The sequence below is a fragment of the Phyllobates terribilis genome, unplaced genomic scaffold (genome assembly GCF_046119375.1).
Source record: "Phyllobates terribilis strain yellow unplaced genomic scaffold, ASM4611937v1 Scaffold_10__3_contigs__length_209671492, whole genome shotgun sequence".
Lineage (NCBI taxonomy): Eukaryota > Metazoa > Chordata > Amphibia > Anura > Dendrobatidae > Phyllobates > Phyllobates terribilis.
The window spans coordinates 209,070,604-209,085,983 of NW_027362770.1; the positions used below are offsets into that span (position 1 = coordinate 209,070,604).

Sequence of the window (15,380 nt, forward strand, 5' to 3'; positions counted from 1 at the left end):
GGTACTATAAGCATTGCTAGCTGCTTTTTCTTTCATGTCCCTCCTGCCTCCCTCCTTCCCTCCGCCCACAGACTGTACAGAGGCAGTGCCGAGCGCTGCGGTGGGCGGGACTAGAGGCGGACCAGCAGATCGGGAACTGCTGGGCTCTGTAGTTCCACTCGCGGCTCTCATGGTGGCCGCGCCGAGCGACGAGGTGGGCGGGGCTTGGGGCTGGTTGGCAGACTGGGGGCCGCTGGGCTCGGTAGTTCCACGTGTGCCTGTCATGGTGACCGTGCCGAGCGCCGAGGTGGGTGGGGCTTGGAGCTGGTTGGCAGACTTGGGGCCGCTGGGCTCGGTAGTTCCACGTGTGCCTCTCATGGTGGCCGTGCAGAGATCTGAGGTGGGCGGGTCTAGGGGCGGGCCGGCAGACCGGGTGCCGCTGGGCTCTGCAGTTCCACATGTGTCTCTCATGCTGGCCACGCCGAGCGCCGAGGTGGGCGGGGCTAGGGGCGGGCCAGCAGATCGGGTGCCGCTGGGCTCTGCAGTTCCACGTGTGCCTCTCATGGTGGCCATGCCGAGCACTCAGTTGGGCAGGGCTAGGGGCGGGTCGGCAGACCGGGAGCCGCTGGGCTCTGCAGTTCCACGTGTGTCTCTCATGGTGGCCACTCCGAGCGCCGAGGTGGGCGGGGCTAGGGGAGGGTCGGCAGACCGGGTGCCGCTGGGCTCCGCAGTTCCACGTGTCTCTCATGGTGGCCACGCTGAGCGCCGAGGTGGGCAGGGCAAGGGGCGGAGCCCCGGACCGCGATCCCCCAGCCTTTGTGCCCGCACCCACACTATCCTCTGCTCTCACTAACAGTGCGCCTCTTACTCCACCCCCCACCTTCTCCTCCTCCATGGCTGGGGTAACCCCTGGGGCAGCACCCAGCGCTATGGTGGGCGGGACAGGGGGTGGGACAGGGCTCCTTGACCCTCTGGATTTGCGTGGCGATCGCCGGGCGCTTCCTCTGGGCTGCTGCATTATATAGCGCCTTGGCCTGCCGCAACTCCAGCAGGAGTTTCGCCAGTGCCACCTTCCCCTTTTCGTGGCACCACAACATCTCCACCACCCGCTGGGAGAAAGCCTCCGCCGACTCGTCCGGGCCCCTCTCGGCCCATGGGGCACTCCCCTTGCTTCCCTTGGGCTTGCCAGTCACCTTGTTAGCCGATGCCGGCATGCTCACCGTAGCCGCTTCACGCTGGGACAGCCTCCCAGACCTGCTCACAGAGTCCTCCGATGGATCCATATCCAGTCCTCCGACCCCACCCGGCCCAGACCGGGAGGGCCGGAGCCCGGGGATGCCCCCCGACACCCCTGCCTCGGTCCTGGGAAAACGAAGAGGCAAGGGTCGGGCTTAGAAAAAAGTCCTAGTTGGAGCTTCCCAGGAGCTCCTCCACACAGCTCTCACTCAGCTAGGAACACAGGCCACACCTCCTCCACTTCTTGTGAGAGCGCAGCAGGGGGGAGGCCACGGAGGACCGTCCCGACGCCGCGCCCGGGACCCCGGATTGGTTTTCGTCTGATAAATGCACGCATCCCTGGCGGTCAGCGCTCGTTTGCACGTATTAGCTCTAGAATTACCACAGTTGTCCGAGTCAACGGTTTGGAGCGATCAAAGGAACCATAACTGATTTAATGAGCCATTCGCAGTTTCACTGTACCGTCCGTGTGTACTTACACGTGCATGGCTTAATCTTTGAGACAAGCATATGCTACTGGCAGGATCAACCAGGTAGCCCCCCAACACGACTGGACCGCATCGAGGTTCGGGAGAGGAGAGGCCTGCGGGAAGAGAGGGCGGCGGAAGAGCCCCATGGCAGCAGGGCGCCCGGACGGAACGGGTATAGGTAGGGCATGCGGCATCCAGGAGAGGATGTGGGATGGTGTGGGGCTTCCCTGGGGGGGCCGGGGAACGGAGCCCTCGCAGCACCGGGGACATGTGCGGGAGGAGCAGCTCGCTATGCAGTGCGTGGTCCCGAAGCGGCAGGTGTCTGGAAAACACCCCTTGCACGGGGAGGGCGAGGTGACTGGCCTCCGGAGGATGCCACGGCCGCCCCCGTCTCACCAACCGCACCCAAGACGACACACGGGGTCGCTCGGGGAGATGGCGTGTGGGGGTGGGCCTATGCGGCGCCACCGTCTGGCTTAGACCTGCCTCCGCCGCGGGGGGTCCTCGACCCACCGGCGGGCAGGCACGAGGATTGCGAGAGGGGGGCTGGCCCTCGGGGTCCGCCGCGGCTCCGGCACTAACCCGGCGACGCGGAGGTCGTCGGCCTGGCCGTGTCGGCTTCGCCCTCCAGCGTAGTCCCTCTTCCCGCTCGTGCCCGTAACCTCAAAGGGATGCCCGAGCGGCTTTTCTTCCCAGGGCTGCTCCGCGCCCCGGGGGGCGGGAGCGCGGGGGAATCCCAGGTCGGCCTTTCACCGTACTCCCTACCTCTTGGCCCTCGCTCCTTCTCCCGTTCTCCATATAACCCCTCGGCTCTGGGGTTTCCACTCTCCCTCTCTCGCTCTCTCTCTCTCCTTCTCCCTGCCGAGCCGCCTGGGAGGACGAAGGTCGAGGGGGAAAGGCGACGGTCGGGCTGGGGCACACCGCACGGTGAGAACGCCCTTCGCCTGCCTCCACACCTCTGTCGTCCTCCCCACTGACGTAGGGGCTCGGGAAAAGACTGGAAATTGCGAAGCTCGGCAGTGGCGCAGGGACGCCACCCACCGCCGCCGCTATCGCCACCGCCGCGGAGGCCGACCTGGCCAGGTACACATCTGGAAGAAAAGGGCCACCCTCGGAGAAGATCGTTGTGCATCCCTGCACAGGGAGCGATTCGGACGAAGGGGCCCCACACTTGGGTGGGTGGGCGCCCCGCCGTTAGCCCGTGCGGGTCGTCAGACCGCTGCCTTCACTGGGGTCGGGTCAAACTCCCCAAGGCTCGGCCACCTCCGCGGACGGGAGGCCGGCGTACGCGCCTAAAGATAGGTGTCGAAAGCCCGGGGGTAGAGAAGGAAGGGGACCGCTCACCTTAAGCAGGCGCGGGCTCCAAAACCCGGGCCGAGCGAGCGGCGCCACCTCCCCACCCGGGAGCCCTGCGCCAGATCGATCGGAGGAAGAGCAGGGGTGCGTGGAGGGACTTGCCCAAGTACGGAGGCTGCAAACTCCTGTCGTCGGGAGATACGTGCCCACGAGTCCTGGAAGCGCGACTCGGGTACAGGCGCCATTGCACGGTGAGAACCCCCTTCGCCTGCCTCCACACCTCTGTCATCCTCCCCACTGACACAGGTATCCGGGAAAAGACTGGAAAGCGCGAAGCTCGGCAGTGGCGCGGAGACGCCACCCACCACCGCCGCTATCGCCACCGCCGCGGAGGCCGCCCTTTCGGACACGAGGGGCGGCGCGGGCCTCCGCTGGCCGTGTACGCATCTTTAGGAAAAGGGCCGCCCTCGGAGATACTTGTGCTTCCCCACACAGGGAGCGATTCAGACGACGGGCCCCCACGCCTTGGTGGGTGGGCACCATGCCGTTCGCACGTGCGGGTCGTCAGACAGCTGCCTTCCCTTGGGTCGCGTCAAACTCCCCACGGCTCGGCCACCTCCACGGACGGGAAGCGAGGTCGGCGTGCGCGCCCAAAGATAGGTGTCGAAAACCCGGGGGTAGAGGAGGAAAAGGACCGCTCACCTTAAGCCGACGCGGGTTCCAAAGCCCGGGCCGAGCGAGCGGCGCCACCTCCCCACCCGGGAGCGCTGCGCCAGATCGATCGGAGGAAGAGCAGGGGTGCGTGGAGGGACTTGCCCAAGTACGGAGGCTGCAAACCCCTGTCGTCGGGAGATACGTGCCCACGAGTCCTGGAAGCGCGACTCGGGTACAGGCGCCCTTGCACGGTGAGAACCCCCTTCGCCTGCCTCCACACCTCTGTCATCCTCCCCACTGACATAGGGATCCGGGAAAAGACTGGAAAGCGCGAAGCTCGGCAGTGGCGCGGAGACGCCACCCACCACCGCCGCTGTCGCCACCGCCGCAGAGGCCGCCCTTTCGGACACGAGGGGCGGCGCGGGCCTCCGCTGGCCGTGTACGCATCTGGAAGAAAAGGGCCGCCCTCGGAGATAGTTGTGCTTCCCCGCACAAGCAGCGATTCGGATGACGGGCCCCCACGCCTTGGTGGGTGGGCACCATGCCGTTCGCACGTGCGGGTCGTCGGACCGCTGCCTTCGCTTGGGTCGGGTAAAACTCCCCACGGCTCGGCCACCTCCACGGACGGGAGGCGAGGCCGGCGTGCGCGCCCAAAGATAGGTGTCGAAAGCCCGGGGGTAGAGGAGGAAGGGTACCGCTCACCTTAAGCCGGCGCGGGCTCCAAAGCCCGGGCCGAGCGAGCGGCGCCACCTCCTCACCCGGGAGCGCTGCGCCAGATCGATCGGAGGAAGAGCAGGTGTGCGTGGAAGGACTTGCCCAAGTACGGAGGCTGCAAACCCCTGTCGTCGGGAGATACGTGCCCACAAGTCCTGGAAGCGCGACTCGGGTACAGGGGCCCTTGCAGAGGGGGTACTGGATATGGAACAGCACTGGGGTCGAAGCCACAAAAGCATCCGCCCTCATGGAGCCTCTCCTCAGCCTAAAAATCCAGATTTTAGCCTTGAGGCACCCCCATGTGGAGAACCAGGGCCCACGGGGGGGGGGGTTCTGGCCAGGCTCACTTCAACCCAGGAACACCTCTCTGACTTGGGATAGGCAACCAGCAAAAGTCCCCCCACGCAGCTGCGGAAGCCTGGGTTCAGCCAAGGTGCAGACCTCCAGCCGAACAGGGACTCATAGCCAAAACGCGTAGCCGGGCCTACGGAGGTGAAAACCAGCTTAAATGAGTCGAAATGTGTCGGGGCTGAGAGGTACCTCTCTCTCATATATTCTGCCGGTGGTGTGCAAAACTGGGTCTTTGCATGGAGTGTCACCCTACACCCACTTTAGGGACGCATGCCAAAAAGTACCCGATCGCCTGGAACTGTCAGGCGGATTCGGCTCCCTGGAATTTCCTCATTCTGGTTCTTTTTCACTTTTTGTCTCTTTTTCGACATCTAGTGGGCAGGCTGCATTACTGCAACCGGGGACACCTCAAAACACTTGGAACTGGTGAGCGGATTCAATTTACCAACGTTTGGCGGGTCCTGGAAGTCAAAATTCTGATTTCTGAAAAAGACTAAGTGTGAAGGACTCATCGGGCAAATCGCTCTGGAACTGAAATCGGATGCGCTCACTGACATTTCCTACCTCTCTGGAAGTTTCCTGCACACAGATATTTCCCATAAGCTAACCTCGCAAACCAAATGTCTGAAAATTAGGTTCCTCTCATATAGCGCAATAGAACAAACGTATATGAGATAGGTTAGGTTTTTTCCGTCAACGCTGCTGATGCTTTTCAACCGTGCAGGTGGCTGCCTTATGGGTGCCTCAACCCCTGTGATGCCGTATAGAAGATACGGAGGAATATATCCAGGTTTGAATATTTCCAGCAGCACTACAGGTGATTTGCACCCGTGCGAGCGACTCATCACCTGTTACGCGAGAGCAGTGATTAGCCCCTAGAGCGGAAACTAATCAGCCGAGCGGCTGATGCAGCCTGGATGGGTGCGGCAGAAATTCAGATCACCTCCGCTGCAGATGCAAGGACTTTAAAGCTCAATTTGACTGCGGGAAACGTGTCGCTATGAAGCGGTAAGTAGAAGTTATTTGTCGCCCACATATAGGAGAATGTAACCGCCACACCAGGCTGCGGCGGACCCCATGTTGCACGGTTGTAAAACCGCAGTGAACGTTTGTGTTGCTTATTTCCCCACATCCACCAACGTACACCGCTGACTTGCCCCGTGTGCCACAGGGTGACGAGATATCTGTCCACACATCTGAGAAGGGTGTGCATGAGGTCCGAAAGCGTCTCGGAGATAAAAAAAAACTTGGCTATCGCCAAAGATCGACTTAGACTTGTCGCGGCTAAGGGCTACTATTCAGCGAGCTCAAGCCTCTGCAATCCCTGGAAGATGTGGTAGCATTTGCCGAAAGCCGTGGGTATTTTATAGTAAACAAACCTACATTTCAGTTAGAAAACATACCGCTGACCTCTGTAGGACAGACCCAGGCGCCAACAGACTGTTTGCACCCATGCTACGTGCCCCCTGTGGAGTCATATTCACAAATGATGGACGCGCCTGTCCCTGAACAGTCTGCACACAATTTTGAGGGAGCCCCATGCCCCGAGTCGAACCCCATTGGGCAGGCTGCATTACTGCAACCGGGGACACCTCAAAACACTTGGAACTGGTGAGCGGATTCAATTTACCAACGTTTGGCGGGTCCTGGAAGTCAAAATTCTGATTTCTGAAAAAGACTAAGTGTGAAGGACTCATCGGGCAAATCGCTCTGGAACTGAAATCGGATGCACTCACTGACATTTCCTACCTCTCTGGAAGTTTCCTGCACACAGATATTTCCCATAAGCTAACCTCGCAAACCAAATGTCTGAAAATGAGGTTCCTCTCATATAGCGCAATAGAACAAACGTATATGAGATAGGTTAGGTTTTTTCCGTCAACGCTGCTGATGCTTTTCAACCGTGCAGGTGGCTGCCTTATGGGTGCCTCAACCCCTGTGATGCCGTATAGAAGATACGGACGAATTTATCCAGGTTTGAATATTTCCAGCAGCACTACAGGTGATTTGCACCCGTGCGAGCGACTCATCACCTGTTACGCGAGAGCAGTGATTAGCCGCTAGAGCGGAAACTAATCAGCCGAGCGGCTGATGCAGCCTGGATGTGTGCGGCAGAAATTCAGATCACCTCCGCTGCAGATGCAAGGACTTTAAAGCTCAATTTGACTGCGGGAAACGTGTCGCTATGAAGCGGTAAGTAGAAGTTATTCGTCGCCCACATATAGGAGAATGTAACCGCCACATCAGACTGCGGCGGACCCCATGTTGCACGGTTGTAAAACCGCAGTGAACGTTTGTGTTGCTTATTTCCCCACATCCACCAACGTACACCGCTGACTTCCCCCGCGTGCCACAGGGTGACGAGATATCTGTCCACACATCTGAGAAGGGTGTGCATGAGGTCCGAAAGCGTCTCGGAGATAAAAAAAAACTTGGCTATCACCAAAGATCGACTTAGACTTGTCGCGGCTAAGGGCACAGCTATACTATTCAGCGAGCTCAAGCCTCTGCAATCCCTGGAAGATGTGGTAGCATTTGCCGAAAGCCGTGGGTATTTTATAGTAAACAAACCTACATTTCAGTTAGAAAACATACCGCTGACCTCTGTAGGACAGACCCAGGCGCCAACAGACTGTTTGCCCCCATGCTACATGCCCCCTGTGGAGTCATATTCACATATGATGGACGCGCCTGTCCCTGAACAGTCTGCACACAATTTTGAGGGAGCCCCATGCCCCGAGTCGAACCCCATTGAGGCCATGGATGGCAGCACACAAAACATTCAGTCTAGGCAATGGAGAAACGAAAGCTCCCTGGCTAGAACGGCCGCCGGCTTGTATATGCGTCACTCAGTAAATAGCCCCATGTAGAAGAGCTTCCGCACATATTTGACAGTAACCCGTGGGGTCCCTAATTGTAACCAGGAGGTATCGAATGTTGCGCGGTTTCTTTTCTTTATCAACCCAAGATTTATAACTCTGGAGTACTTAACCAAACCAACAAAAGTGAATGATTTTTTTAAAAAACTCAGCAGCCTCAAACAATCGAACCAGACCTCCCTCAAAATACTGAAGCACATTCGGCGATTCACCACTTATCAGATGAGGGGCACACAACTGAGCATAGAGAATCCTCAGCTATACAGGGCGTGTGAGGTGTTTATGAACTTTACGGAGGACCTGCGTAAGACGTTGTACAGGGGAGTCTGCCAAGACTCAGTGAGCAAGAGGTACCCAATATTCTGAGAGATTTTTACCAAACATTGGCTGTTGGGTAAAAAAGTGCTATAACTGTATTTCACCCCACAGGTACGATACGCTGATGAAGCCCTCCAAGACACCGAATGACTGCCAGAAAATACTGGACGAAGCAAGACCTACATTTCTAGCGAGCATAGAGAATGTCCAGGACGGGGGATCAGAAGAGGACCGAAGGGAAGTTATTCTGTACCTCCAGGCCCTTCTGATTCTAAGACACCTCCAAAGGCCAGGTGTTGTTCGCAATTTGACCGTAAGTAGTGTTAGTCTGCATGGGCAGCGGTCATTGCGGAACCATCTCAATCATCTCCCTTCTTTTTACACCATAGGTTTCAGAGTGGAACGGGAGGACCTATCACATGTACCGCGGTGTTCGAAAGACGATTGTCGGTGTAAAAACACACAAGTGTGCATCCACTCAAGTAGCATCGTTCATGCTTTCAGAGGAATAACATTCGGTAAGGTTTCTACAAGCCAGGGGACCCGGGCTACCCGACTCCACATGGGGTTGAAACCCCTCTGTTGTCCCCATGCAAAACTCGTTTGAGGTATACCCTCTGGCTCGAGATTAAGTTTTTTTTTCTTTTTCAGTGGTTCAAAGTCTATGCAGAACATATCAGACCTGTCATTGCTGCTGGCCTAGAAATCACAAACTTTTTTCTGACGTGTACCGGGAAGGTCGTAATGAACCCATCCGCTGCTCTCCGGCGTTATCATGAAAGGTGGGGGAAGAATATCCAGTGTAAATTATCATATGCAGCTACAGGCACTGATTGTTTTTCCTCCACAGCTACAGCCTTCCACATGTCACCAGCCATTTTGTACGACGTGTATGTGAAACGTGGACTCTCTCACGATATTCCGAAAAACACTTATTCGCACGATATCTGGTCCACACAAATGGTATGGCTGAGAAAGTTTACCAGGAGAAAGCACTTGTGGATATGTGTCGTGCCCATGAATTGGTAATAAATTCGGGGCAGGCTGTTGGAGACGACAGCCAGGCTGATGGAGCCGAAAGGCTGGCTGATGGAGACGACAGCCAGGTTGATGGAGACGACAGGCGGGCTGATGGATACGACAGCCAGGCTGATGGAGCCAACAGGCTGGCTGATGGAGACGACAGCCAGGTTGATGGAGACGACAGGCGGGCTGATGGATATGACAGCCAGGCTGATGGAGCCGACAGGCTGGCTGATGGAGACGACAGCCAGGTTGATGAAGACGACAGGCTGGCTGATGGAGACGACAGCCAGGTTGATGGAGACGACAGGCGGACTGATGGAGACGACAGTCAGCCACCTGTATTGGCTTCCCCCAGTCATTCAGAGAACCAGCAAGCAGACAATATGGAAATCATGAGGCCGATAGCGAAGCCTATTGAGAGGCTAGGCTTAAACACCTTTCGGCTCATCCCAGTTAGGTGCACCAAACCAGTGTAAAACTTAGAAAAATTACAACCAATAATAAAGTCATTCAAATGTTCGTCTGCACTTTTATTCCAACCGGCCTACCACCGTCCACGGGCTGGGGCCACTATTAGAAGGACCCGGGCAACCGAGCGACGCCGAGGTGGTCCGGTCTCCCGTATGCCACATTTCCCGACGCCCGCCGGACGGACAGGGATTCAGCACTGGGCTCTTCCCTCTTCACTTGCCGTTACTGAGGGAATCCTGGTTAGTTTATTTTCCTCCGCTTATTAATATGCTTAAATTCAGCGGGTCGCCACGTCTGATCTGAGGTCTTTAGTCTGGTCTGCGAGCGTGCCCTTCCACGCCGCCCCAGGCGGCTACCCCCCAACCCCTGGAAGCTCCGGAGGCAGCCCTGTGTCTCCACAGACAGCCTCACGGCACGCTTCGGGTCGGGGCGGAGGGTAACCGGGCGGGTGGGTCTAGCCTTGGGGGGACGTAAGGGAGAGAGAGAGAGAGAGGGCGTCGGGGTGCGAAGCCTCGGGCCTCCCTCTGAAAATCCCTTGCGACGGGACCCCAGCTGCGCCACGGAGGCGATCGACGGAGGGGCGACCCTCAGACAGGCATAGCCCCGGGAGAAACCCGGGGCCGCAAGGTGCGTTCGAAGTGTTGATGATCAATGTGTCCTGCAATTCACACTAATTCTCGCAGCTAGCTGCATTCTTCATCGACGCGCGAGCCGAGTGATCCACCGTTAAGAGTCACGCTTCTGGGTCCGGGCGCTCTGGGGCGCCCGGTTTTTCAGTACGTCGGACGGCAACAGAGGGGGTGCATAGAGGATTTTTCTTGGCCTTGTTGCCCCGGGTGCTCGGCCTCCGCCGTCCCTCCCTCCGGCGGGGAGGGGAACAACGGAGGGCTCGAGACTTCTCGACCTACCCCCCGGACCCGCAACCCCGGGGAGAGGGGTATAGGGGCGCACAGGCGAACGGTACCCGGGACGGCCTTTCATGTGGGTTTTTTCCTGGGCGGGGGGAACACGGCAGGATCCCCCCGAGAGGCCAGGCGTCCGTCGGGACGACGGAGCAAGAGGGGCTCCCCCACACCCTCCCGTCGTCGTCGTCCGCACGGCGATAACCCTCGCTGGACCGTCGCCGCCCCTCCGCGTGCGGGTAGCTCAGGCAGAGCGGAAGTATCCCAGCCGCACACCCCCTTTGGGCAGGGGGAGGCAGTCGGGGAAATCGGCTTCCAGCTCCGCGCCTCCTCGGTTCGGTCATCGCTGCCTTAATGATCCTTCTGCAGGTTCACCTACAGAAACCTTGTTACGACTTTTACTTCCTCTAGATAGTCAAATTCGATCGTCTTCTCGGCTCTCCGCCAGGGTCTTGGCGGACCCCGGCAGGGCCAATCCAAGTACCTCACTAAACCATCCAATCGGTAGTAGCGACGGACGGTGTGTACAAAGGGCAGGGACTTAATCAATGCGAGCTTATGACCCGCACTTACTGGGAATTCCTCGTTCACGGGGAAGAATTGCAATCCTCATCACGAGCGGGGTTCAGCAGGTTACCCGCACCTGTCGGTGAAGGGTAGACACACGCTGGTCCGTTCAGTGTAGCGCGCGTGCAGCCCCGGACATCTAAGGGCATCACAGATCTGTTATTGCTCGATCTCGCGTGGCTGAGCGCCACTTGTCCCTCTAAGAAGCTGGACGCGGACCACGGGGGGTCGCGTAGCTAGTTAGCATGCCGGAGTCTCGTTCGTTATCGGAATTAACCAGACAAATCGCTCCACCAACTAAGAACACCCATGCACCACCACCCACAGAATCGAGAAAGAGCTTTCAATCTGTCAATCCTTTCCGTGTCCGGGCCGGGTGAGGTTTCCCGTGTTGAGTCAAATTAAGCCGCAGGCTCCACTCCTGGTGGTGCCCTTCAAACAATTCCTTTAAGTTTCAGCTTTGCAACCATACTCCCCCCGGAACCCAAAGACTTTGGTTTCCCGGACGCTGCTCGGCAGGTCATGGGAATGACGCCGCCGGATCGCCAGTTGGCATCATTTATGGTCGGAACTACGACGGTATCTGATAATCTTCGAACCTCCGACTTTCGTTCTTGATTAATGAAAACATTCTTGGCAAATGCTTTCGCTTTGGTTCGTCTTGTGCCGGTCCAAGAATTTCACCTCTAGCGGCGCAATACGGATGCCGCCGGCCGTACCTCTTAATCATGGCCCCAGTTCCGACAACCAACAAAATAGAACCGGAGTCCTATTCCATTATTCCTAGCTGGAGTATTCAGGCGTGGCTGCCTGCTTTGAACACTCTAATTTTTTCAAAGTAAACGCTTCGGGCCCCCGGGACACTCAGTCAAGAGCATCGGGGAGGCGCCCCAAGGCAAAGGGGCTGGGACTGGCGGTAGCACGCCTTGCGGCAGACCGCCAGCTCGATCCCAAGATCCAACTACGAGCTTTTTAACTGCAGCAGCTTTAGTGTACACTACTGGAGCTGGAATTACCGCGGCTGCTGGCACCAGACTTGCCCTCCAATAGATCCTCGTTAAAGGATTTAAAGTGTACTCATTCCAATTACAGAGCCTCGAAAGAGTCCTGTATTGTTATTTTTCGTCACTACCTCACCGGGTCGGGAGTGGGTAATTTGCGCGCCTGCTGCCTTCCTTGGATGTGGTAGCCGTTTCTCAGGCTCGCTCTCCGGAATCGAACCCTGATTCTCCGTTACCCGTGGTCACCATGGTAGGCACAGAAAGTACCATCAAAAGTTGATAGGGCAGACACCCAAATGGATCGTCGCCGTCACGGGGAAATGCGATCGGCCCGAGGTTATCCAGAGTCGCAAAGCTTACGGTGAGAGCGCAGCAGGGGGGAGGCCGCGGAGGCCGTCTCGACGCCGCGCCCGGGACCCCGGATTGGTTTTGGTCTGATAAATGCACGAATCCCTGGCGGCCAGCGCTCGTTTGCACGTATTAGCTCTAGAATTACCACAGTTGTCCGAGTCAACGGTTTGGAGCGATCAAAGGAATCATAACTGATTTAAAGAGCCATTCGCAGTTTCACTGTACCGTCCGTGTGTACTTACACGTGCATGGCTTAATCTTTGAGACAAGCATATGCTACTGGCAGGATCAACCAGGTAGCCCCCCATCACGACTGGACCGCGTCGAGGTTCGGGAGAGGAGAGGCCTGCGGGTACTCCCTACCTCTTGGCCCTCGTTCCTTCTCCCGTTCTCCATATAACCCCTCGGCTCTGGGGTTTCCACTCTCCCTCTCTCGCTCTCTCTCTCCTTCTCCCTGCCGAGCCGCCTGGGAGGACGAGGGTCGAGGGGGAAAGGCGACGGTCGGGCTGGTGCACACCGCACGGTGATAACCCCCTTCGCCTGCCTCCACACCTCTGTCGTCCTCCCCACTGACGTAGGGGCTCGGGAAAAGACTGGAAATCGCGAAGCTCGGCAGTGGCGCGGAGACGCCACCCACCGCCGCCGCTATCGCTGGCCGGGTACACATCTGGAAGAAAAGGGCCGCCCTCGGAGAAGATCGTTGTGCATCCCCGCACAGGGAGCGATTCGGACGACGGGCCCCCACGCCTGGGTGGGTGGGCACCCCGCCGTTAGCCCGTGCGGGTCGTCGGACCGCTGCCTTCGCTGGGGTCGGCTCAAACTCCCCACGACTCGGCCACCTCCACGGACCGGAGGCCGGCGTGCGCGCCCAAAGATAGGTGTCAAAAGCCCGGGGGTAGAGGAGGAAGGGGACCGCTCACCTTAAGCCGGCGCGGGCTCCAAAGCCCGGGCTGAGCGAGCGGCGCCACCTCCCCACCCGGGAGCGCTGCGCCAGATCGATCGGAGGAAGAGCAGGGGTGCGTGGAGGGACTTGCCCAAGTACGGAGGCTGCAAACCCCTGTCGTCGGGAGATACGTGCCCACGAGTCCTGGAAGCGCGACTCGGGTACAGGCGCCCTTGCACGGTGAGAACCCCCTTCGCCTGCCTCCACACCTCTGTCGTCCTCCTTACTGACATAGGGATCCGGGAAAAGACTGGAAAGCGCGAAGCTCGGCAGTGGCGCGGAGACGCCACCCACCACCGCCGCTGTCGCCACCGCCGCGGAGGCCGCCCTTTTGGACACGAGGGGCGGCGCGGGCCTCCGCTGGCCGTGTACGCATCTGGAAGAAAAGGGCCGCCCTCGGAGATAGTTGTGCTTCCCCGCACAGGGAGCGATTCGGACGACGGGCCCCCACGCCTTGGTGGGTGGGCACCATGCCGTTCGCACGTGCGGGTCGTCGGACCGCTGCCTTCGCTTGGGTCGGGTAAAACTCCCCACGGCTCGGCCACCTCCACGGAAGGGAGGCGAGGCCGGCGTGCGCGCCCAAAGATAGGTGTCGAAAGCCCGGGGATAGAGGAGGAAAGGGACCGCTCAGCTTAAGCCGGCGCGGGCTCCAAAGCCTGGGCCGAGCGAGCGGCGCCACCTACCCACCCGGGAGCGCTGCGCCAGATCGATCGGAGGAAGAGCAGGGGTGCGTGGAGGGACTTGCCCAAGTACGGAGGCTGCAAACCCCTATCGTCGGGAGATACGTGCCCACGAGTCCTGGAAGCGCGACTCGGGTACAGGCGCCCTTGCACGGTGAGAACCCTCTTCGCCTGCCTCCACATCTCTGTCGTCCTCCCCACTGACATAGGGATCCGGGAAAAGACTGGAAAGCGCGAAGCTCGGCAGTGGCGCGGAGACGCCACCCACCAAAGCTGCTGTCTCCACCGCCGCGGAGTCCGCCCTTTCGGACACGAGGGGCGGTGCGGGCCTCCGCTGGCCGTGTACGCATCTGGAAGAAAAGGGCCGCCCTCGGAGATAGTTGTGCTTCCCCGCACAGGGAGCGATTCGGACGATGGACCCCACGCCTTGGTGGGTGGGCACCATGCTGTTCGCACGTGCGGGTCGTCGGACCGCTGACTTCGCTTGGGTCGGGTCGGGTAAAACTCCCCACGGCTCGGCCACCTCCACGGACGGGAGGCGAGGCCGGCGTGCGCGCCCAAAGATAGGTGTCGAAAGCCCAGGGGTAGAGGAGGAAGAGGACCGCTCACCTTAAGCCGGCGCGGGCTCCAAAGCCCGGGCCGAGCGAGCGGCGCCACCTCCCCACCCGGGAGTGCTGCGCCAGATCGATCGGAGGAAGAGCAAGGGTGCGTGGAGGGACTTGCCCAAGTACGGAAGCTGCAAACCCCTGTCGTCGGGAGATACGTGCCCACGAGTCCTGGAAGCACGACTCGGGTACAGGCGCCCTTGCACGGTGAGAACCCCCTTCGCCTGCCTCCACACCTCTGTCATCCTCCCCACTGACATAGGGATCCGGGAAAAGACTGGAAAGCGCGAAGCTCGGAAGTGGCGCGGAGACGCCACCCACCACCGCCGCTGTCGCCACCGCCGCGGAGGCCGCCCTTTCTGACACGAGGGGTGGCGCGGGCCTCCGCTGGCCGTGTATGCATCTGGAAGAAAAGGGCCGCCCTCGGAGATAGTTGTGCTTCCCCGCACAGGGAGCGATTCGGACGACGGGCCCCCACGCCTTGGTGGGTGGGCACCATGCCGTTCGCACGTGCGGGTCGTCGGACCGCTGACTTCGCTTGGGTCGGGTAAAACTCCCCACGGCTCGGCCACCTCCACGGACGGGAGGCGAGGCCGGCGTGCGCGCCCAAAGATAGGTGTCGAAAGCCCGGGGGTAGAGGAGGAAGGGGACCGCTCACCTTGAGCCGGCGCGGGCTCCAAAGCCCGGGCCGAGCGAGCGGTGCCACCTCCCCACCGGGGAGCGCTGCGCCATATCGATCGGAGGAAGAGCAGGGGTGCGTGGAGGGACTTGCCCAAGTACGGAGGCAGCAAACCCCTGTTGTCGGGAGATACGTGCCCACGATTCCTGGAAGCGCGACTCGGGTACAGGCGCCCTTGCAGAGGGGGTACTGGATGTGCAACAGCACTGGGGTCGAAGCCACAAAAGCATCCGCCCTCATGGAGCCTCTCCTCAGCCT

General features: G+C 59.5%; 1 non-coding gene across 1 annotated transcript; it reads right to left on the minus strand.

The window, feature by feature from the left end:
- Nucleotides 1-9,975: 9,975 nt before the first annotated feature.
- LOC141164938 (5.8S ribosomal RNA) lies at nt 9,976-10,129 on the minus strand. The gene has a single exon (XR_012250984.1). It is a non-coding gene; the product is annotated as a 5.8S ribosomal RNA (ribosomal RNA).
- Between the last annotated feature and the right edge of the window lie 5,251 nt (nt 10,130-15,380).